The 22115-nt window shown below is 42.2% G+C and overlaps 1 pseudogene; it reads left to right on the forward strand.

Moving 5' to 3' along the window:
- The first annotated feature begins 13045 nt into the window (after positions 1 to 13045).
- On the forward strand, positions 13046 to 13224 carry LOC126008156 (uncharacterized; annotated as a pseudogene).
- The last annotated feature ends 8891 nt before the right edge of the window (positions 13225 to 22115 follow it).

A 22115-nucleotide genomic window follows, 5' to 3' on the forward strand; every position in this document is an offset into this window, starting at 1 on the left:
CTCGATATATGTGAATTAATGTTCTTTGGTGAGGGTTCACTTCCGCAGTTAGAGCTGCAGTCATTGAGAATGGGCTAGAGAATGCATGTCCAGGAGGACTGGCTGCTGCTCATGACTGATCACTGGTAGCTACACACACACAAATCTTCATCTCTATCAAGGAAAGATCTAGTCTCCAGAGTTGTGCACCATAGCTACCACTGTGTTAAGTTGATTAGAAAACTCGTTACCAAATTCATTCACATGTAAGAGGATGGCCACAAAGTTCTACCTTACTTTTTAAATTTTTTTTAAAGTTTTATTATTATTTTGTTAGTGAAGTAAGATTTTTGTTTTTGTTTTTTGGGCCACACCTAGCAGAGCTCATGGGTTACTCTTGGCTCTGCACTCAAAAAAGACTCCTGGCAGGCTTGGGGGGACCATATGGGAAGTTTAGAATCAAGCCTGGGGACAGCTACATGCAAGATAAACATTCTGCCCTGCTGTTATATTGCTCCAGCCCCTGAAGTAAAATAGATTTTGAGTGAGGACTTACTTAGATGTGAGGAGGAAAAAAGGAATATGTGTACAAGAGAACACGAAGGTTGAAAGAGCAAGCAAAGAGACATAGAGATGGGCAGGTGTTTAGGGGAAAACTTGGGCTTCAAGGAACAAGCCTAATTAAGAAGATTTTTCAGGGGTCACAGTGTTAGCGCAGCAGTAAGGCATTTGCCTTGCATGCGGCTAACCTGTGTTCGATCCCTGGCATCCCAACATGGGTCCCCCAAGCCAGGAGCAATTTCTGAGCACATAGCCAGGAGTAACTGCTGAGCATCACCAGGTGTGGCCAAAACACCACAAAAAAAAAAACTTTTCATATTTAAAAAAAGTTTTTGGCCTAGAATACTATTAATTATAGTTTCTCATAGACATTATACCAACACCACATGCATCACTAGTATACCTGTCTCCCTCCCCAAAGGACCTCATCACTCTCACCTCACCCCAGCTTAGCTCAGTTGAGCTGTGTATGTCAGTTTCCCCATTGTGTTGCCTTTGGATCCTTGTTGCTACCTTGCTGTATATCTTTATGTCCCACATAGAGAGATCCGTCCATGAAGTTCCACCATTTGAAGGAATACCCAATATTCCATGTCTTATTTTAAAAGCTATTAATGGTGAGAAAATATAGGGCTTACAACTCTTACCTTCTATATGGCAGACCCTGGTGGGAACCCCAGTACCACAAGACCCCCAAGTACTGCCAGGAACAAGTCCCCAAGCACAGAACCAGAAGTAGTTCCTGAGTACCACTGGTTGTGATGCAATTCCCCTCAATAAATTGAGAAAATGAATTTGTATTATCATATACATATCTGTTTGTACCCCAATAAAATTAATAAGAAAGGTATTATATACATATTTGTTTGTACCTAGGATCCTTCCTAGTGCTTAGGGTTCTTTATCCAAGGACATGACCTGAGGTTGTGCACTAGCAGGTACCATACATGACCAACAAACCTATTATCAGGTCTTTTCCAAGCAACTTTTCTACTCAAATCTCTTTACACTCCTATTAATTTGGGGGCAGTATTGAATTGAATTCCAAAATACTTCTTGTATAAATGAGTTTGGAAGCAAATGAATGAAATTTGGAAAGTATACAAGTCAATTAATTAGTGGGAGAAATCATGAGCCACCAGCACTTGATCACTTACTAGATTTGGTAATGGGTTGAGCCTAGACCATCAGGCATCGCATTATTTTTCACAGAGGACAGACACTGTCAGAGCCTCTTAGCTGAAAAAATAGTATTAGGTTTGTCAAGTCATACTGAAACTAAAATTAGTATCCTTTTTACTCATAAACATTGAGCACAATTGTAGAAAAGTGCTATAGCTAATGAAAAGCTTAGAATCCCTGTGAAGACTACCATTCTGTTTTCCCTATAGTTAGTGAACCTCACTTAATATATATTTTTTTACTTTATTTTAAAAAAATGCATTACATAGTTGGCATAGTGACCATAATACATTTCCAGATAAGAGCTAAGTTATCAAAAATAGAAATAAGGGGCCAGAACAATGGTGCAGCGCTAAGGCGTCTGCCTTGCACACGCTAGCCTAGGACGGACCACAGTTCGATCCCCTGGCATCCCATATGGTCCTCAAATCTAGGAGCGATTTCTGAGTGCATAGCCAGGAGTAACCCCTGAGCATCACCAGGTATGGCCAAAAAATAAATAAATAAAAAATTTCTTAATAGAAATAAAAAAGGAAGAAAAGAGTGACAAGCAAATTTTTGAAAATCATTTTATCCAATAAGTTTATTATGAAATACATTTACTTCCATTTAAATGTGAAAGTTATTTTAAAAAGTACAAAGAAAAAATTTAAGAAATGAAGAGAAGAAAAAAAATTTTTTTTTGGTTTTTGGGTCACACCCGGCAGGGCTCAGGGGTTACTCCTTGCTCTACGCTCAGAAATCACTCCTGGCAGGCACAGGGAACCATATGGGATGCCGGGATTCGAACCACCGTCCTTCTGCATCTAAGGCAGACACCCTACTGCTATGCTATCTCTCCGGCCCCAAGAAAAATATTTTTAAGTATAATGGCAAACAAATTTGTGAAAATCATTGTCTCCAGTAAAGTAACACAATGGCAGACATTTTCGTAAGCTCTTGTTTTTGCTGTATATTCTGTTATTTCGTTTGTTTTAGTACATAAGTGACCTCAGCTATACATTGGCATCTAAATTGGTTCCTGTTGTTAAGGAATTCAGTGCATTATTACTGATACTGAAGCTTTTGTACGGCATGTTCTTAACTGCCAGGCCCTGCAAGAAGGAAGATATGAAAGGAGTATGCCTGAACTCATACCAAAAAAGCCCTGGTGACATCAGCCCAAATGCCAGCATACCTGAAGTTTGGTCAGATTGGTGTCTCTGCAGAGAATCATAGAGAAGTGGTGAGGCAGGGCAGAGTGGTAATTATGGGTGATGGATGCAGCAGGTGTGACTTCAACAGGACAGAAGCTTGACTCTTTTCAGCTGCATAGTCAGTTTACCCATGATTTTTCACAGCTTGGTTTCTTTTGAGAAAAGAGTAAATCTATGGAGCTGGCCGGGTGCAAACATGGTGATGTTTGTCAACATCTCACATAACATTTTTATTTTATGTTTAGAGGCTATATCTGGTGACTTTTGGGATGTAATCCTGATGATGCTGGATAACCAGTCAGTGCCAGGGATCAGACCTAGGGTTCCCATGTGCAAATCATTCACTCTAGCCTTTTCCAGTCACTCAGTCAGTTTGATTTATTAAAAAGGTTTTTTGTTTGTTTTGTGGCTACATCTGTTGTTGCTCAGGGATTTGTATTCTGGGGACCAAGCAGTGCCAAGATTTGTCCCTGGGCCCGGAGAGATGGCACAGCGGCGTTTGCCTTGCAAGCAGCCGATCCAGGACCAAAGGTGGTTGGTTCGAATCCCGGTGTCCCATATGGTCCCCCGTGCCTGCCAAGAGCTATTTCTGAGCAGACAGCCAGGAGTAACCCCTGAGCACTGCCGGGTGTGACCCAAAAACCAAAAAAATAAATAAATAAATAAATAAATAAATAAATAAATAAATAAATAAATAAATAAATAAATAAATAAAAGATTTGTCCCTGTGGGTGACAGGGTTTGAACCTAGGTCAGCCGCATACAAGTACCTTACCCACTGTACTATTTCTCAGGCCCCACCTAATATTCTGGTAAATGAACTTCGTTTTGCAATATTTGAGAGGTATTTTATAAGCCTTGAATTAAAAAAAAAAAAAACATTTTAGGCTGTGGGCATGCCTGTCTCCCCCTCTTCCTTAACAGACCCTTAAATTTTATTCAAATGTGCTCACTCCATAGGTGATCCTTATTCAGTCTGTGGCAACCAGAATTTGCCTGACTTTGACTCAAAGTTGTACATGCCACTTGGTTGGCTTAATTTTCTTGATACAGTGAAGCCAAGAACTGATAGTTGGGAAGATTTTTTTGCTCCCACTGCATGTGCATAGGGAGATATGCTGCTTTTTTTCCTGATGGTACTTGCCACTTTGAGGAATAGCACAGAACAGCAAGATGAAAAAGATGTAGATGCCACAAGACACAGCAAGTTTAACTGACCTGCCTACGGCTTAATCTGCCTGACTTGAGTCCTGTGAGATGAGATCTCCATTTTCCTTATGTCAGTCACTAGGAAATGGGATTTCCATTTCTTGCAGATTTTTTTCTTTGTTTTTGGGCTATACCCAGCTATATTCAGGACTTACTCCTGGCTCAGTACTCAGGGATCACTACTTGCAAAGCTCAGTGTATTGTTTGGGATACCTGCCTGCTGATCGACTGTTTCTCTGTTCGATCTGGAAAAAAATTTTGAATCTCAAGCAACACAAGATAACGCACATTCCTAGGAAAATTGGTCTCTGTATTTTGGTGCCTTGACTTCCGGTTGAAGTTACACATGGTAAGCCCAATATACTGAGAAATCCACTACTTCTGTAGGGATAGCCTCCAGCCTAGAAAGTGGGAACCAGCCATAATTAAGGAAATTGAAGAAGCAGCTTTGTTAGAACATGAAGCTTTGTGATACAGCAATAAAGATGTAGACAAGTGGACAAATGAAAGCAGTACCAGAAGACAAAATGGACAAGATTTAGGGATGAAGCCCAGAAAAACAATAAAGAAGATAAAACACTTGTCTTGCATGCAGCCGACACTACTTAGAGCCCAGGACTGATCACTCCTGGGGGTCACTTCTGAGTAGAGTCAGGAATAACCTCTACACACAGCCTAAAAGGCAAGTATTGGTAAAAAGGGGGAGAGAGCACAAGCATGACCTAGTTGGTTTATCTTGTCTTAGTGGGTAGATGGTGGGGAGAAAAATACACAGAATAAGGCCTAAATATAACAAAACTGATAGGGGCTGGAGAAGGCATTCAAAGGGCTGGAACAAATGCTTATGAGGCCCAAGTTTGATTCCCAGCACCACATGATTTCCCAAGCACCAAGCTGAGTGTAGCCCTTTAGTACTGGTAGCATAACCCAGGAACCAAAACAGTACTCTGGAGGAAGGGGTAGTGTGGACCAAACCCAGCAGTATTCAGGTCTTACGCCTGGCTCTGTTATCAGATACCACTATTGGTAGTGTTTGGGGTAATGCAGTGCTAAGGATCCTATTAAAGCCACCACATGCAAGGCTTGCCTTAAGTCCTGTATTATCCTTCTGGCTCCCAAACAATAATATTAAAAAAAAAAAAAAACTATAAAACTCATAGAAGAAAATGGAGAACTCTTTCTAACATTGGATTTGACAATTTATATATACATGTTGTTGCCCCATTTGTTAGGTCCCGTTTACTCCTTTGTTGGTTGTGTATCCGCAAAGAGCTCTCAGAATGAGAAATTGATTCCCATCTCCTTGTCCCCTTTTGGGGGGAGATCTTGGTAATATTTATCCGCAGGAAATAATCCACACAGACAGGAGGGTTAAGAGGTAAAAGGTTGGGCGAAGAGAGTCCTTTGTCAGCCTGCTGCTAGCTCCAAAACACACCTTGCCAACTCAGCCAGCCAACTCTGGCAAAAGACCCTGAACACCTCGCTCCCAAACTATTTGGCTCTCAACAGCGACCCCACCTGGAAGGTCAAGGTGGGACAACAGGCAAAGAATAATCTTATGGAAATATTTTCATATACAACAATATGTATGTATGTATATATATATATATATATATATATATCAGCAAAAGTCAAGGTAAAGAATAATTAGAATTCATCAAAATTAAAAACTTATGCATTGAAATGTAAGAACCAAAGCGACCTGGATTCAATCACTTACCCAGTGAAGTAGTTCTTGAGACAGGTTAAAAGTTTAGGTAAGGAGCCGGAGAGATAGCATGGAGGTAAGGCGTTTACCTTACATGTAGAAGGTCGGTGGTTCAAATCCCGGCATCTCATATGGTTTCCTGAGCCTGCCAGGAGCAATTTCTGAGCATAGAGACAGGAGTAACCCCTGAGTGCTGCCAGATATAACCCAAAAACCAAAAAAAAAAAAAAATTTAGATAAGTCAAAGTAAGTAAGAGTTAACTCAGAAATAAAACCAAAGTTGGTACATGAGGAACTAGGGGTTGAGGTGAGCTCGGAATGTTCTATCTGAAAAGGCTACCAGGCAACAAAAGTTTGAATCAGAGTATCCCTTCACAGCCAGAGTTCCAAATCAGAGTATCCTTCGACAACCAAGGTTTGAATCAGAGTATCCCTAGACAACCAAAGTTGAGCCAAAAAAATTAGTGACTAATTAAGACATCTATACAGTGAAATGATTGTTCTGTTAATGCTTGTGATTTATATATTACTGTTTGAAGATTTGACTCAGAGTCCTTGTCAAGACTCCCTTAGTTGGATAAGACTTGGACCTTGGCTAGCAGAATAAATTTCCTTTGCACCATACATTATTGGAAGTGGGGGCCGGAAAGATAGCATGGAGGCAGGGCTTTTGCCTTGCTTGCAGAAGGACGGTGGTTCGAATCCCAGCATCCCATATAGTCCCCGAGCCTCCCAGGAGTGATTTCTGAGCATAGAATCAGGAGGAACCCCTGAGCACTGCTGGGTGTGACAAAAAAAAAAAAAAAAAAGCAAACAAAATAAAACATTATTGGAAGTGGGTCTTCGACTCTTAGAGCCATCAAGGGTGTCAACTCGGACCCTAACAGAAGGATAGTATCATGACAAAAAAAAAAGGAAATAAAATAAATTTAAAAAATGTTTCAGAAGAAAATATTTAGAAATTTTAGAAATAGGGCTAGAGCAATAGTAAAAAGGGTAGGCCTTTGCCTTATACACAGCTAAGCTGGATTCAAATCCCAGTACCTCACATGGTCCTATAAGCATCGCCAGGAGTAATTCCCAAGTGTAGAGCCAGAATTAACCCCTGAACACCACTGGGTGTGGCCCCCAAACTAAAACCATGCAAACAAAAACTGGCAATATATACATCTGATAAAGATTTAATATTCAGATTATATAAATAAATTCTGCAACTTAACAACAAAAAAAATACATACCCGACCCCTTGAAGCTTAACCTGCATTTCAACCTGAAATTTGTACTCTGAGCTTTTTCCCTTCTCTAGAAACATAAGTCCTCTCTTGAACATGAATCTCTCTCCCCACTCATATTTCTATATTTCTCTGAGTAAATTTCTCTTAATCAAGCATTTTACTTTACTTAAATTAAAGTTGTTAATTAATTTTAATAGACATTTCTCTGAAGAAAATAGAAAAATGGGCCCGGAGAGATAGCACAGCGGTGTTTGCCTTGCAAGCACCAAAGATGGTTGGTTTGAATCCCGGTGTCCCATATGGTTCCCCGTACCTGCCAGGAGCTATTTCTGAGCAGATAGCCAGGAGTAACCCCTGAGCAACGCTGGTGTGTCCCAAAAACCAAAAGAAAATAGACAAATGCACAAAAAACTAAACATTCTTGATGCCATTTGTCATTATGGAAATGGAAATCTTAGCCATAATTCACCACTTCACACCTACTAGGATGGTTACAAAAAAAAGATATGTATTAGCAAGGCTATAGAGAAATGGAAATTTGTTTTTTGCTACTAAGAAATAAATGATGCAGCCACTATGGAGAAACTGTTGACTTACCACTTGGCCCAAAAAAAAGTTCACTCCTAGGGGCTAGAAAGATAGCACAGAGGGTAGGGCATTTAGGGCATTTCCCTTGCACGAAGCCAACCTGGGTCCAAACCCTGCATCCCATATGGTTCCTTCAGTCTGCCAGGAGTAATTTCTGAGTGCAGAGCCAGGAGGAAACTCTGAGCCCATTGGGTGTGGACCACCTCCCCACCCACCCCAAACAAAATTTTTCGATCCTAGGTACTTAGATACCCCCAAAGAATTTTAAATAGGGGTGTGAGTAGTTATTTATTTATTTCCTTTTTTATTTTTCTTTCTTTCCTTCCTTCCTTCTTTCTTCTTTTTTTTCTTTCTTTTTTTTCTTCTTCTTCTTTCTTCTTCTTTCTTTCTTTCTTTTTTCTTTCTTTCTTTCTTTTTTTCTTTCTTTCTTTCTTTCTTTCTTTCTTTCTTTCTTCTTTCTTTCTTTCTTTCTTTTCTTTCTTTCTTCTTTCTTTCTTTCTTTCTTTCTTTCTTTCTTTCTTTCTTCTTTTCTTCTTTTCTTTTCTTTCTCTTTCTTCTTTCTTTCTTTCTTTCTTTTGTTTTTGGGCACACCTGGCTGCACTCAGGGGTTATTCCTGGCTCTGTACTCAGAAATCATTCCCGGCAGGCTCGGGGGATTATATGGGATGCCAGGGATTGAACTGTAGTCTGTCCCAGGATGGCCGTGTCCAAGACAAATGCCCTACCGCTGTGCTATCTATCACTCCTGCTCCGTGAGTATTATTTCTACATCAGGGTTCAGAGCAGCATTTATTTCCAGTAATCAGGAGAGAGAGAGAGAGAGAGAGAGAGAGAGAGAGAGAGAGAGAGAGAGAGAGAGAGAGAGAGAGAGAGAGAGAGAGAGAAACAAATAGGTAGCATTTGGCTTGGAAGATAGCTGGCTTGAAGTGCTTGTTTGGCATGTTGTCTGATATGTCCTCTCTTCACAGAAATGTCCTTTTCTGGCCCCCTTTATGTAGGAAAAATTTCCACCATATAAGACTATTCAGAGCTGTTTTCTGTTCGTTAGATGGGAAGCTGCCCAACTCATGAATCATTCCATAAAGCCAGCGAGATCTTTGTTTTTAAGCACTCATATAAAGTACCACTGTTTTCCCTATGTAAATATTAACAGAATCATCAAACAAGAATGGCTGTTGTTTTCCCTCTGGTAAACCTCTGATTCTCTAGAACTGAGCAGTTAATCACACTTTAGCAGATCATTCCAAAACTGGCTGGGCTGCCTTCATCCCTTGCTGCCTTTTGCTCAAAGAAATGTGTTCACGAAAAGCATGTGTGTGCCTGATGATTGATAAGTGGAAAATAAAATAGCATGAAGAAAAATAGATGTGTCTACCCAGAGAACTGTTGAGACTGATGATCAAATTTGACTTTGAGAGGGTGTAAAGCAGTGAGTAGAAAAGGTTGGAGCATGGTGAAGGCTAGAAAGTGGTAGCTAGTAATGTGATTAAACTTCATAATCAATATTACTTCTCTTGGGGCCAAAGCAGTGGCGCAAGCGGTAGGTGTTTTGCCTTGCTATGTGCTAACCTAGGACAGACCTCGATTTGATCCCCCAGCATCCCATATGGTCCTTCAAGCAGGAGCAATTTCTGAGCGCATAGCCAGGAGTAACCCCTGAGCGTTCCCGGGTATGGCCCAAAAACCAAAAAGAAAAAAAGAAAAAATACCTCTTTAAGTACACATGTTATTTACCACATAAAGTTTAGACTGCATGCTTTATTCTGGGTGGGGGGAGAAGCACCCCCAAAATTATGAAGATACTCCTGGTGCAGTTTCTAGGAACCATACAGTGTCAGAGATCAGATCCAGGATTTCCATCCCAGAGCATGGGCTCCAGCCCTCTAAGCCATCTTTCTGGCCTTGCCCCCATTTTTCTTGTGTAAAAATAATTTTGGAGCAAGACCTTCATCAGATGGAAATTTCCCTATGCAACCAGCCCCAGGCCCTGCTGGCCTGTCTGAGCTCGCTTTGCAAGGGCAGTTTCATGCCTGCCCTTGTTATAGGAAATGAAGCAGAATGATCAAACTTGCAGTCAGCTGTGGCCAGATGTTGGCCTTTTATCTCGGGAAAATTTGGAGGCAGAAAGCTTCCCGATATTTGCATCTGAAAAATACCTCTGTAATTCTTGGTAGCCATGACAAAGGAAAAAAGAGTAAGTTGGATTTCATAAACAGCAAGTTTCAACTGGAAGACTCAGAATATAATTACCAGTACACATCAGATGGGAGATTTTGGCCAAACAGAATTTTCCTTTTATGCCTCATCTGATGCTGAGATCACTCACTCAGGGCCCAACCTTCTTGGCTGGAAGACTCAGTGCAGTCTCAAATCTCCCAGAAATGCCTTTCATGAGGGTGTGGGGGTGGGAGAGGAATCTATAGTGAGCCCCTTCTCATTCAAAAAGTATTGGTTGGCACTAAAGGTCCAATTATTGACTTCAGAATTAACAAGGAGCTAGAAAGATAGTACAGGGATTAAAGTGACTTACTTTAACACACCAATACAGTATATGGTCCCTAAAGCATTGTTTTGTTTTTTGTATTTTTTTTTGTTTTGGTTTTTAGTTTTTGGGCACACCCGTGTCGCTCAGGGTTACTCCTGGCTATGAGCTCAGAAGTTGATCCTGGCTTGGGGGACCATATGGGACGCCGGGGAATTGAACCGCGGTCCGTCCTAGGCTAGCGCAGGCAAGGCAGGCACCTTACCTCTAGCGCCACCGCCAGGCCCCTAAAGCATTGTTAAAGTGACCCTTTGAATCCAAAGCCAGAAGTAGCCCTTGAGCACCACTGGGTATGGTCCAACCCCACCTTCACCCCAAATAAAACAAAACAAGCAAAATGAAACTAGAAAACCAGGATTCCATCTAAGCACAAGGCCAAGTTTTTCTCTGTATGTCTTCCTTTGTTTTCTCTTTGCTTTTTCCTTTCTCCTTAGGCAAGTCCCTTCTCAGAATAGCCTAAGTACCTAACCTTAGACAGAAAACCTTATGACCAGAGGCAGTTTTGTTTTGGTTTTTTTTTTTGGTTGTTTTTTTTGTTTTTGTTTTGTTTTGGTTTGGTTTGATTTGGTTTGGTTTTTGGGCCACACCCAGCTGTGCTCAGGGGTTACTCCTGGCTATCTGCTCAGAAATAGCTCCTGGCAGGGGGGGAGGGGGGGGGAACCATACCGGACACTGGGATTTGAACCAACCGCCTTGGGCCCTGCATCGGCTGCTTGCAAGACAAACACTGCTGTGCTATCTCTCCGGCCCCCAGAGGCAGTTTTTAAAGCATTACCTCTGCCCATGTCCTCACACAGGGCGTGGGAATACCCGAAAGGAAAGTTATAAAAGCCAGAAAACATTAAAAAAAAAATACATGTATATAGAATTGTTTCAAATTTAGCCCAGAAAATAGCTCAGGGAAATAAGTTGCCAAAATAGAATTGTCAAAATAAGATGGTCAAAATGAGACCTCCCAGATTCCCCCAGACACACTGCCCATCTTCTATTGCCTCTCTTCCACGATTACCTGATTCCTGCATCAGCATCTACCATGATTATCATTTAGAATTCTGTCATTTATAAATAGTTTGTGTTTGTTTGTTTGCCACACCCAGTGTTACTGGGGATATTCCCAACTCTGAGCTCAGGCTCACCCCTGGCAGTGCTTCGGAGACTATGCTGGTCCTGGGAAGGAACCTCCTCCCCAAAAAAAAAAAAGGAAAGAAAAAGAAAAAAGAAAGTTAATTTGTGTTTATCCAGGAGAGAATTCTAATAAGGTTCTCCTTGTGACAACATCACATAACAAATTGTGGTTGATTACTTTTCCTTGCTCATTTCTTTTTTTTTTTTTTTTTTTTTTTTGGTTTTTGGGTCACACCTGGCGGTGCTCAGGGGTTACTCCTGCTGTCTGCTCAGAAATCGCTCCTGGCAGGCACGGGGACCATATGGGACACCGGGATTCGAACCAACCACCTTTGGTCCTGATCGGCTGCTTGCAAGGCAAACGCCACTGTGCTATCTCTCCGGGCCCTCCTTGCTCATTTCTTTAGAGAGGTCAAGTTTGCAGCAGGGTTTAGAATTTTAGAGGTTCAACATTCATGCAAGAGGAGGGAAAGAAGCTGTTCCCAGGACTAGAATGCTGCCTGCGGGCCTGGAGAGATAGCACAGCGGTGTTTGCCTTGCAAGCAGCTGATCCAGGACCTAAGGTGGTTGGTTCGAATCCGGTGTCCCATATGGTCCCCCGTGCCTGCAGGAGCTATTTCTGAGCAGACAGCCAGGAGTAACCCCTGAGCACCGCAGGGTGTGCCCAAAAACCAAAAACCCAAAAAAAAAAAAAAAAAAGAATGCTTAAATAGCGAGAGGAGCAGGATTTTGCTTTTAAAGCTGAGTATTGAGGCCAACTTACATCCACCCAGCTCCTCTCCTGGCCAAAGAACAGCATATGTTGGGACTGGAAAGAGTACATGGGCAAGGCATTATTAGCTTTTTATGCAGCTAACCTGGGTTTGATTCAGGGCACCACATATACATAGTCTCCAAAGTACCACCAGGAGTGATTCCTGCACATAGCCAGGAGTAAGCCTGGAACATTGCCAGATGTGTCCCCAAAACAAAACAAAACAAACATACAAACAAACACAAAAAACCTAGCAGGTTTTTAAGACTTTGTTCCTGTTTTTATCTTCTAAAATGTTCCTACACCAAGATCAAAGTCAAGCCCCAAAATATCTCTGCAGTCTGTACATTGACTATTTTTTTCTCCAAATAGAAGGCTTGAATTCAAATCATCCAGAATCTCATATTCATGGAGGTTCTAAGAATTTTCCTGCCTGAGCCCCAAAACTCAAGGCAGTGATCTCACTGAAAGCTGTGGAATAGGAAACAGGAATAGAGCTAAGGCAGCTCTGAGGAACTTAGTTTGGGGCACATGGCCCAATATGTATGTTGAAACTCAAGCCCCCTGTCCCATGGGGCCTTGCTCCTTGGGCCCCTCTCCTGGGCTCTCCTGGATGATTTTACACATACCCCTGACTTCAGGATCTACCCTGATTTGTCCTCTGGATAGCCAAGCTCTAGCTGCCTTCTAGAGAGCTCCCAGAGTCCTTTCTGGCACTTTCTCAAGGTCAAAGTGTGTTTCAGGAACATCTAGAAGACAATGGGGAGGTGATTGAGGAGGAGAGTGCCTCTTGGTACACAGGTGTGGCGGTTGCACCAGGGCCCTGCCTCAGACTTAGGGGAAAACAAACAAACAATCTAGAATTCCATCCTGGACCCACTCTACTCCTCATAAGCCTCATGTGCCTCTTGCCAGCTACCCAGGAGATTCCATTCATTCTTTTGTGAGACTAAATGACACCAACTAATCGCTTCTCGACCTTTTGGCTAAGATCAAGTGTAGCATCTGTTCTTATCAGTTTTAATATCTGATACGTCTATCCGACGACAATATATTGAATGAATTTTTGGCACTAGGAACTGGAATTGGAGCTTGCTCCGTCCATTTCACGCATCACCTGGTATTGCAGGAATGGTGCACCTAAAGAAGAAAAAAAATAAAAAAGATGACACCAACTACACGAATGTCTCTGGGGTTCAGCACACTGTGAGGGTGGAACCTGTTTTCTCCTGCAGCCAACTCTCTGCCACACTTTCCTTCCTTCCTAACACTAGACCTGTCAGCTCAACTCCAGATCAAAATACTTACAGCTTTGCCATGGTGGTATCTTCATCATGCCCTCCCCTTTCTTGCCAGCCTGGTTATCCTCCTAAAATATAGTGTGTCAGGTCACACCTGTGGAGATGCCATTTGCTCCTTCAGGAAAGAACAGCAGCCTCTGGTGACCTGGCCAGTGGCCTCTCTGTGTGCTCCACAAACACCCAAGCCTCAGCTTCACTCCATTCCCTCTCAAGTCTCCCTGCCCTTGGTCACAATGTCTTCTCAGTCTGGAATGTCCTTGGCGTTGAATGTGCAACACTCAATTTTTCTCTCTAAGCCAGTTCAGACACAGATGCCCAAGATCCTAGGGCAGAGTCAGCAGCTCCCTCCACCTACTCTTGGCTCTACACTCAGAAATCACTCCAGGCAGGCTCGAGGGACCATATGGAATACCAGAATTCAAACCTCGGTTTGGCCTGTGTGCCTGTGTGCAAGACAAATGCCCTACCACTGTGCAACCTCTCTGGCCCCTGTTGTAGCTATGTAGCTATGGCCTGCTCTCTGGTGCACTAGATCTGTTCAGCCAAGTGAGACTAGCTATTTCTCCCCTGCTCTCCCCACCTTGCCCACTCCTGCCTTTTATGAGTTATTTAGCTCCAAACTATTACTAATAGCTTTTACCTTAAGAGACTTTGCATTGGGTTTCAGTCGACTTGCAGATGAAGAACTTTGACTTCTTTAGGAGTAGAAAACTTCCCAGTAACCGAGAAACAAAAATAAGAAAGGCAGAGACCTAGAGAGTTGAGGGAGGATGCTCCCAAGTGAGAGTATTTCTCTCATTTTGGTCTAAAATTGCACAGATATAAAGACTTGAATATCAGCAAAAATTGACATTAACATCAACAGAATTTAATATAAATTTTAATTATTCATTTCTGTCTAGGAAGATTGGGTGACAGACCAGCAGTACACCCTAAGTGACCAGAATAGGCATTATATTCTCTAGAACACAATTTTCTCTTGCTGTTCCTCATTGACTGAGTATTATGAAAATGTCCAGACATCCTGTGTGCCTAAATTTTATTGGGTAATTTGAATGTATGCATCCCTTAGAATCAGAATTTGGTTCTCTCCATCCCACTTTTTTTTTTTCGTGGCCTGGAAAGTCTCTCTAGGGGTGTATGTTTTCTAGCCTGTAGGTGATTGCAGTGTTGATCCCCTCTTAACACCCTGTTTGTTCAAGCATTCTGTTAGTGAATCATATATAGACAGTATTACTGCAAGTACTGTCAGTAATTTTCTATGTAGGGTACAGTTTTTTATCTTGAAAATATACCACCACTGAGCCGGAGAGGTAGGTAGGGTGTTTGCCTTGCATGCAGAAGGACAGTGGTTCAATCCCCAACCCATATGGTCCCCTGTATCTGCCAGGGGTTATTTCTGAGCACAGAGCCAAAAGTAACCTCTGAGCACTGCCAGGTGTGACCCAAAACAAAACAAACAACAACAAAGAAAAGAAAAATATACTACCACTGGCTCTATATCTAATATCAGTACACAGCAGATCTGGCCCAGTGTTGTTGCTCAAAGTCGACTTGGGTTTAGAGAGTCAGTACAGAAGTGAGGTGCTAGCACTGCAGGAAGCTGACCCTGGCCAATCCTTGGCACTAATTATGATCCCTTGAACACACCACCAGGAATAAACCCCAGGCACTGCTTGTGTGGCTCAAAAAGCAAAACAAAGTTGACTTGATGAATTAATGACAAAGGAGTCAACCATAAGTTTGCTTCCAGGATGAGGCTTGTACTCCTTTTCTTAAATGATTCCCTGTTGTATCTATTAGAAGAAGAGAAGCTTCCTCCCAAACCCAGATCCAGATCTCTCTATACACAATCGTCTACAATGATACCCTCCATCACCTCCACCTATTTGAGAAGATCCCAGTGAGTCTTAATTTCTTGCAACCAAAGCTGTCTCATATATTTTGTTTGCTGGGTTTTAGATTTTTAGCACACTTAGTTGTGCTCAAGATATACTCCTGCGGGCTGGAGAGATAGCATGGAGGTAAGGCATTTGCCTTGCATGCAGAAGGTCGGTGGTTCAAATCCTGGCATCCATTATAGTCCCCTGAGCAGGCCAGGAGCGAATTCTGAGCGTAGAGCCAGGAGTAACCCAGATGCTGCCAGGTGTGACCCAAAAACTAAAAAAAAAAAAAAAAAAAAATACTCCTGGCTTTATGTCAAGGATTATTCCTGACAGTGTTTTGTAGACCATAAGCAGTGTTAGTCAGTCATGTACAAAGTAAGACCTTCAACCCTGTGCTAATCTCTGCACCCCCCCACCTAGCCTCTTTATATCTAATAACCAATGCAAGATACAGGTGAGTGTGAGGTCTTCCACATAAAATCAGGGTTCTGAGTTCAAGCCCTTGCCAGAGGATATGGACCTGCAGGAAGCAGCAGGTAGTTTCCATGTGCCTTTCCCAGGTCCCACACTGCGCTTCTCACTCCTTCCTAGCATCTCCTCCTCCTTCCTTCCTGTTGCCCTCTCCTGTCCTCAGCAATGAGACCTCTGAGCACTTTCTGGAGCAGCAACCTCTTCTGAGAGAAGAACAAACAAAGGTCAGTGAATGGGAACACATCCTTCTAGAACACTCATGACTTCCTGGAGCTCTTTCTTTGTGGCCAAATCACCCAAATCACTCTGAACTTCTCAATTCATCCATGCCCTTTTCCTCCCCAGATGCTGCTGCCCAAGCCTCCTACCACTGTGTGTCTGGGTTCCTCCCAGCTCTGTTTTCAGATCTGCCTGCTCCCACCTGACCCATATAGTCAGTCAAGAGAGGTCTATAACAGCACCCAGGCCTTCTTCCCTAAGAAGTCCCAGGCTAATGGCAAAACCGAGTCTGAGATCCTCTCAGACCCCTCCTCTGTGCTCAGACCTGAGTTGCTCATGGCACTGCACATTTTCCTCATGTCTCCTGTTTGGTCATGGCTTCTCTTGTGTTTAAATCGTGCATCTCCATGGCCACTGCAGCACCACAGTTCTACTTCTCAGCCCCTCACTGAATTGCCTCATGGCCTGTGGTTTGTGCCCCTATACTTGTAAGTTCTCACCTTGTTCTCATCCAATATCAATATCCTATAAATATCTTTAGAGATTAAGAGATTCCCAAGATTTACACTGTAAATTTTGGGGGGGGGTCACACTTGGCCATGCTCAGGAGTTACTCCTGCCTCTATGCTCAGAAATCGCTCCTGGCAGGCTCGGGGGACCATATATGGATGCCAGGATTTGAACAAGGATCTTCTGCATGAAAGGCAAACACCTTACCTCCATGCTATCTCTCCGGCCCCAACTCTGTAAATTTTGATTGATTGATATTGGGAGCATATACAGAGGTGCTCAGAGATCACTCCTGGCAGTCTTTAGAGAAAAAAGTGGTGGCAAGAGTTTGAACCAGGGTCAGCTGCATGTAAATCAAGTTATTACCCGGTACTACTCCCCCTGAAAGTTCTCTTAAAACCCTCCTATATTCTAGTGTTCCAGTGGTCTTTAAACTATGGCCCACGGGCCACATATTGTATTTGTTCCCGTTTTGTTTCTTCACTTCAAATAATAAGCAGTGTGCATAGGAATTTGTTCATAGTTTTGTTTTTTACTATCGTCCCAGCCCTCCAATGGTCTGAGGGACAGTGAACTGGCTCCCTGTTTAAAATGAAACTGAACCAGTTTTCACTCTATTCAGGATAATTCTTCTTTGCTTGTGCTTTAAACATTGACTGGAAATACTTCTGGATTGGTCCCCAAACCCTGTCTGTTCCTTCTCTTCCCAGTAAATACCTCAGGTCACGGAGAGAAGTTGCTTGAGTTTTGGTTCCACAACTGTCCTGCCTACTAGTATCTTTGGTCATCTAGTGGGAAAGCTTGTGGTGGAAGTTTCCTGAACCTGTTTTATTCTCTTCAACCTGTGTGGATTAATTGCTGTGTTGCTGGTTCATGTTTCCCAATATCCCTGAGATGGAGGATGAGACTTCCACTACATCCTAGCATAGAACTTAAGCATACATGGTGCTCAACAAGGATACCTCACAAATGCAGCCAATCAAGAAAAGACGATGTATACATATGAAGGTGCCTCCAGAATGTCCAGACATCCAGAATAAACCCATCTATTTTTCAGGGAAATGTTTATTTGAATGCCTATCATAGTTTAGTTTCTGAACTAGTTGGATAGTTTATTTCTTCAGGGGAGGGCAGCACACCTTGTAGGGCTGTCCTGCAGTGTCAAGAATGGAACCCAGGCTTCCTATATAAAAATCATGCACTCAGCCCACTGAGCTATCTCTCTGGTCCAGTCACTGAAATACTTTAAAAGAGAAAATAGTACAAAATGAGGGGCCAAAGAGATAGCACAGCAGTAAGGCATTTTGCCTTACATGTGACCAACCCAGGAAGGGCCCTGTTTGATTCCTGGCATGCCATTTTGTTCCCTAGCCTGCCAGGGGCAACTTCTGAGTGCAGAGCCAGGAGTTGTAACCCCTGAGCACCACTGGGTGTGGCCCAACAACCAATTAATTAATTAAACTTTTAAATAAAGTTTAAAAAATACAAAATGAGAATACATTAGTCACTCTTTTCTAAATATTAATAGTCTGCAGTGGATGACCAGAACCATAAACAAATGATATCATGTAACGTAAGAGATGTCATAATTAAAATAACTGAAACTTTTCACTTTGAAAGCAGAGAATAAAGCCTCTTGGGTAAGTGAGAACTTTGAGAAGACCTTAAAGAACACTTGATTTGGGGGGGGGGGTTATGTTTGTTTTTTGTTTTGGTTTGGTTTTTTTGGGGTCACACCCGGCAGCGCTCAGAGGTTCTCCTGGCTCTACACTCAGAAATCGCTCTGGCAGGCTCGGGGGACCATATGAGATGCCGGGATTCCAAACGCACCACCTCCATGCTATCTCTCTGGCCCCTTGATTTGGAGTTTAGTTCTTTTTGTTTGTTTTTGTTTGGCAGCATCACCTGGCTGTGTTCAGGACTTACTCCTGGCCATGTGCTCAGGGATCAATGCTGGCAGGGCTGGGGTAGGGGGGACATATTGGGGGTCAACTCAAAGTCAGATGCGTGCAAGGCAAGGCCCTTGTGGGACGAGTTGGATGTGTAATGTATAATCTCAGTTTCAATGCAGCATCTTTCATAGCCATTGAAAAGGCTTTACTCATGAATTGACATCAAAATCCCTTCTCTACATCCAATTAAAAAACAAAAAGGCAAACCAGCCTTATTAGATCTAAAATAGGCCCTGGTTAGAAACAGCCTGCTTAAAAATCAATAAACTTCTTTTTTTTTTTTTTTTTTTTTTTGAACCCTGTAGCGGAGAGAGATAGTCTCCTCTCTGACTTCCCTAAAAAGTCAGTATTTATATAAAGCATCATGTTGCTAGATTCAGAGACAAAGAGGTGCCTGAGCTTCACCCGCAGCCGGCACCCTCTGAACCCTGACTGACTTATTTGGCTGGAACTAATCTCAGCTCCAGGCTTGCTTACATTTTTGGTCCCCCTTCCTTCTGGAAAGCATCTCTGCGTTCTCATTAGTGCTGTCTCCCCAGCCCTGGAGGTCCTCATTCTCCTTGTTGCTGTTACTATCTGTCCTGCCTCTGTAATCCTGTATGCTCCCAGCATACAGCAGGACTGCTGTGTTCCTCATCACCTTGACATTTTCTGAGCCTGCACCAGTCCCTAACTCCCCCAGACCCTCACCTGCCCCAGGAAATTCTTCTCAGGTATTTACACAGGTCTTGGATATGTTCATTCTTTTTTCTAAGTACAAAAATATTTTTGTTGTTGTTTTTGGGCCACGTCTGGCAGGTGTTTAGAACTTACTGCTGGCTCTGCATTCAGGGATCACTCATGATAGGGGACCATATGGGATGTTAGAGATCAATATCGTGCAAGACAAATGCCCTACCAGCTGAACTGTCACTCTGGTCCCTAAAAACTGTTTTTGAAGGGGGTCACACCCATCTGTACTCAGGGCTTACTTCTGGCTCTGCATTCAAGAATCACTCTTGGTGGGGCCCAGGGACCAAGCCAGGGTCCTCTGCATGAAAGGCAAGCGTTATCTTACCTTTGTACTTTTTTTTTTTTTTTTGGTTACACAAAATTGTACTCAGTGGTTACATCTGACTCTGAGCTCAGGAATCACTCCTGGAGGGCTCAGAGGACCATATAGGATGCCAGGAATTGAATCCAGGTCAGCTGTGTGCAAGGCAAATGCCCTACCTGCTGTGCTATCGCTCCAGCCCCTGTACTATCATTTTGTGTTTTGCAATTATACTATTTCTCTGGCCCTTATAAAAGCTATTTTATGTTTTCAGTGGAAAATTACAAAGAAAAATATAAACAACCCCATCCACAATTAGAGTAAAATGCCATTGTGTTTTCAGTATAAATTTTATTTCAAAATATATTTAATTGTATATTTTATTGAAAGAATTATATAGCTTGGTTTAACCTCTTGTCACCCTCTAAGGTCCCCTAAGTCCTACCAGAAATGATCTCTGAACATGGAGCCAAGAGTAAACCTCTAACACAGCCAGGTGTGACTCAAACAAGGGGTCACATTTCAAAATAATAAAACAATAAATCTAGTAAAAAGCATTTGCATAAAAATCGCACTTAATTGTTACACCCCACTCAGGAAGGGCACACATCAGAAAAGTGTTGCACTCCTGAAAAAGAATTATTTGCCAAAAAGGCCCGCTTAGAGCAGTCAAATCAGTTGACCCTTTGCGTGGATTGTTTGACCATAATTCTAAAACGTGGCTGTAACTATCTCTCTCTTTATTTTTGACCATTATTAGAAATCAGGCCTTAGTAATTCTTTCTAACAAAGAAGCACAGTACAAATCCCGCCAAAAGTCTCCCACTGACCAGCCCTCTGTGATCTCTGCTACCTTGGCGCCAAGATCATGTTTTTTCCAAAACTTAGCTCATAAGTTTTGCTCATAAAGCAATTTTCAGTTTTCCCCAAAACTCTAAAACATTTCTCTCTCTTCCCACTTCCCTAAAAATTACCTGTTTTCTCCTGCTTACCCAAAACAAAGCAAACCCACAACAAAACTGCCTTTCAACTTCAGTATCGGTTCTTTAATATGCAAATTTTAGCCATGGTCTTTCATTGTTTCCCTAACCATCTCCCACCTTCTTTGATCTCAAAAATTACACCCCAAATTCCAAAGCTCAACCTTTAAAAGTTACCCAGCTCAAAAAATAAATTTGTCTTCGTCTTTCTAGACGCAAGTCCCCATGCATTCTGTGTGGTCTCATTTATTTCATATTTCATAATCCATTATTCCATATTCGCCTCTTCGTGCTCCCGCTTGACTCTCAGTGGGAAAATGAACTCACTAAGGTTATGCTTAGGAACTTTTTATCTCATCAGGATAAAGGGTCCACAGCACTAAATAATATGCTTTTATTAATAATAATAATAATAACAACGACAATTATATAAATGTATGATTCATGAGTTGTGACAAATGTAAAATGTCAACAATTGGGGAAACAGTACGTGAAAAAGTACTATGTAATAATGGGGGAGGGTAGAGGTGGGATTCCAGCTAATACAATTAAAAGTGGAAGTTCTCTGTTTCTAATTTCATCTCCCAGGTAGACCGGTCTATATTCTTTTTACTACATAGGTGAGCTAAAGCTATGGGTACATCTGTGAATCTTAGCTTTTATTGGTTTCATGTTAAAATGCCAGCATTTTCTATATCTTTGAGAATTCTTCTTGGGGTTATGTGGGTGAAGGATTCTGGCTCACACCCAGTGATAGTTGGAAGCTACTTCTAGCTCCTGAGCAATGCTCAGAGACCATAGAGAGCCTGGGATCGAATTCAGGTAGGCTGCATGCAAGGAAAGCACCTTAACTCCTGTACTCTCATCTCTTTTAAGACAATTGATTAAGTTGTGTAATAGTAATTGCACATGTTCTTGCCTAAGTTAGGTATGACCCAGTCCTCCAGTTCCCATGAAGTTTGTGTTTCACTCCTATGTTTATCACAACTGTATTCACAACAGCCAGAAACAAACCAAGTGCCCAAGATCAGGTGAGTGAATAAAGAAATTGTGACACATCTACACCTGGAATACCATGCAGCTGTTAGGAAAAATGAAGTCATGAAATGTACTTAAACATGGATGGATATGGAGAGTATCATGCTGAGTGAAATGTGTCAGAGGGAGAGGAATAGACATAGAATCATAGTACACATTTGTGGGATATAAAAAAAACTAAAAAGATAGTGAGGCCAGTGTGATAGTGTGGATAGGGCATTTGCTTTGCACGCCTGAATCTCATATGGTCCCCTGAGCCCTCCAGAAATGATTCCTAAGCTCAGAGTCAGGTGTAACCCCTGAGCACCACCTGCTGTAACTAAAAAACCCTAAAAAACAGGTAGTATTGTAAAGATAATAGAGGCGAAGGCCAGGAGAGTTAGTCCATGGAAGGAAGCTTGCAACGAAGAGTGGGGAAGTACAGTTAGGGCAGAAAAGAGACCACATTGGCAATGATAGTTGGAAATGAGGATATAACCCTTTAGTAAAAATAATGCAAACCACAGTGTCTAAAAGGGAAGAAATGAGGAGGAAGGAAACAAAAGGAAAAAATGGAAGGAAATTGTTCCAAGTCAGCTCCTGAAGAGGTTGACTGATGGAGGGATGGAGGATGAGGTCTTTCCCCTCCAGCTCGGAGAACGCGTCT

The sequence above is a fragment of the Suncus etruscus genome, chromosome 4 (genome assembly GCF_024139225.1).
Source record: "Suncus etruscus isolate mSunEtr1 chromosome 4, mSunEtr1.pri.cur, whole genome shotgun sequence".
In the NCBI taxonomy this organism is placed as follows: Eukaryota; Metazoa; Chordata; class Mammalia; order Eulipotyphla; family Soricidae; genus Suncus; species Suncus etruscus.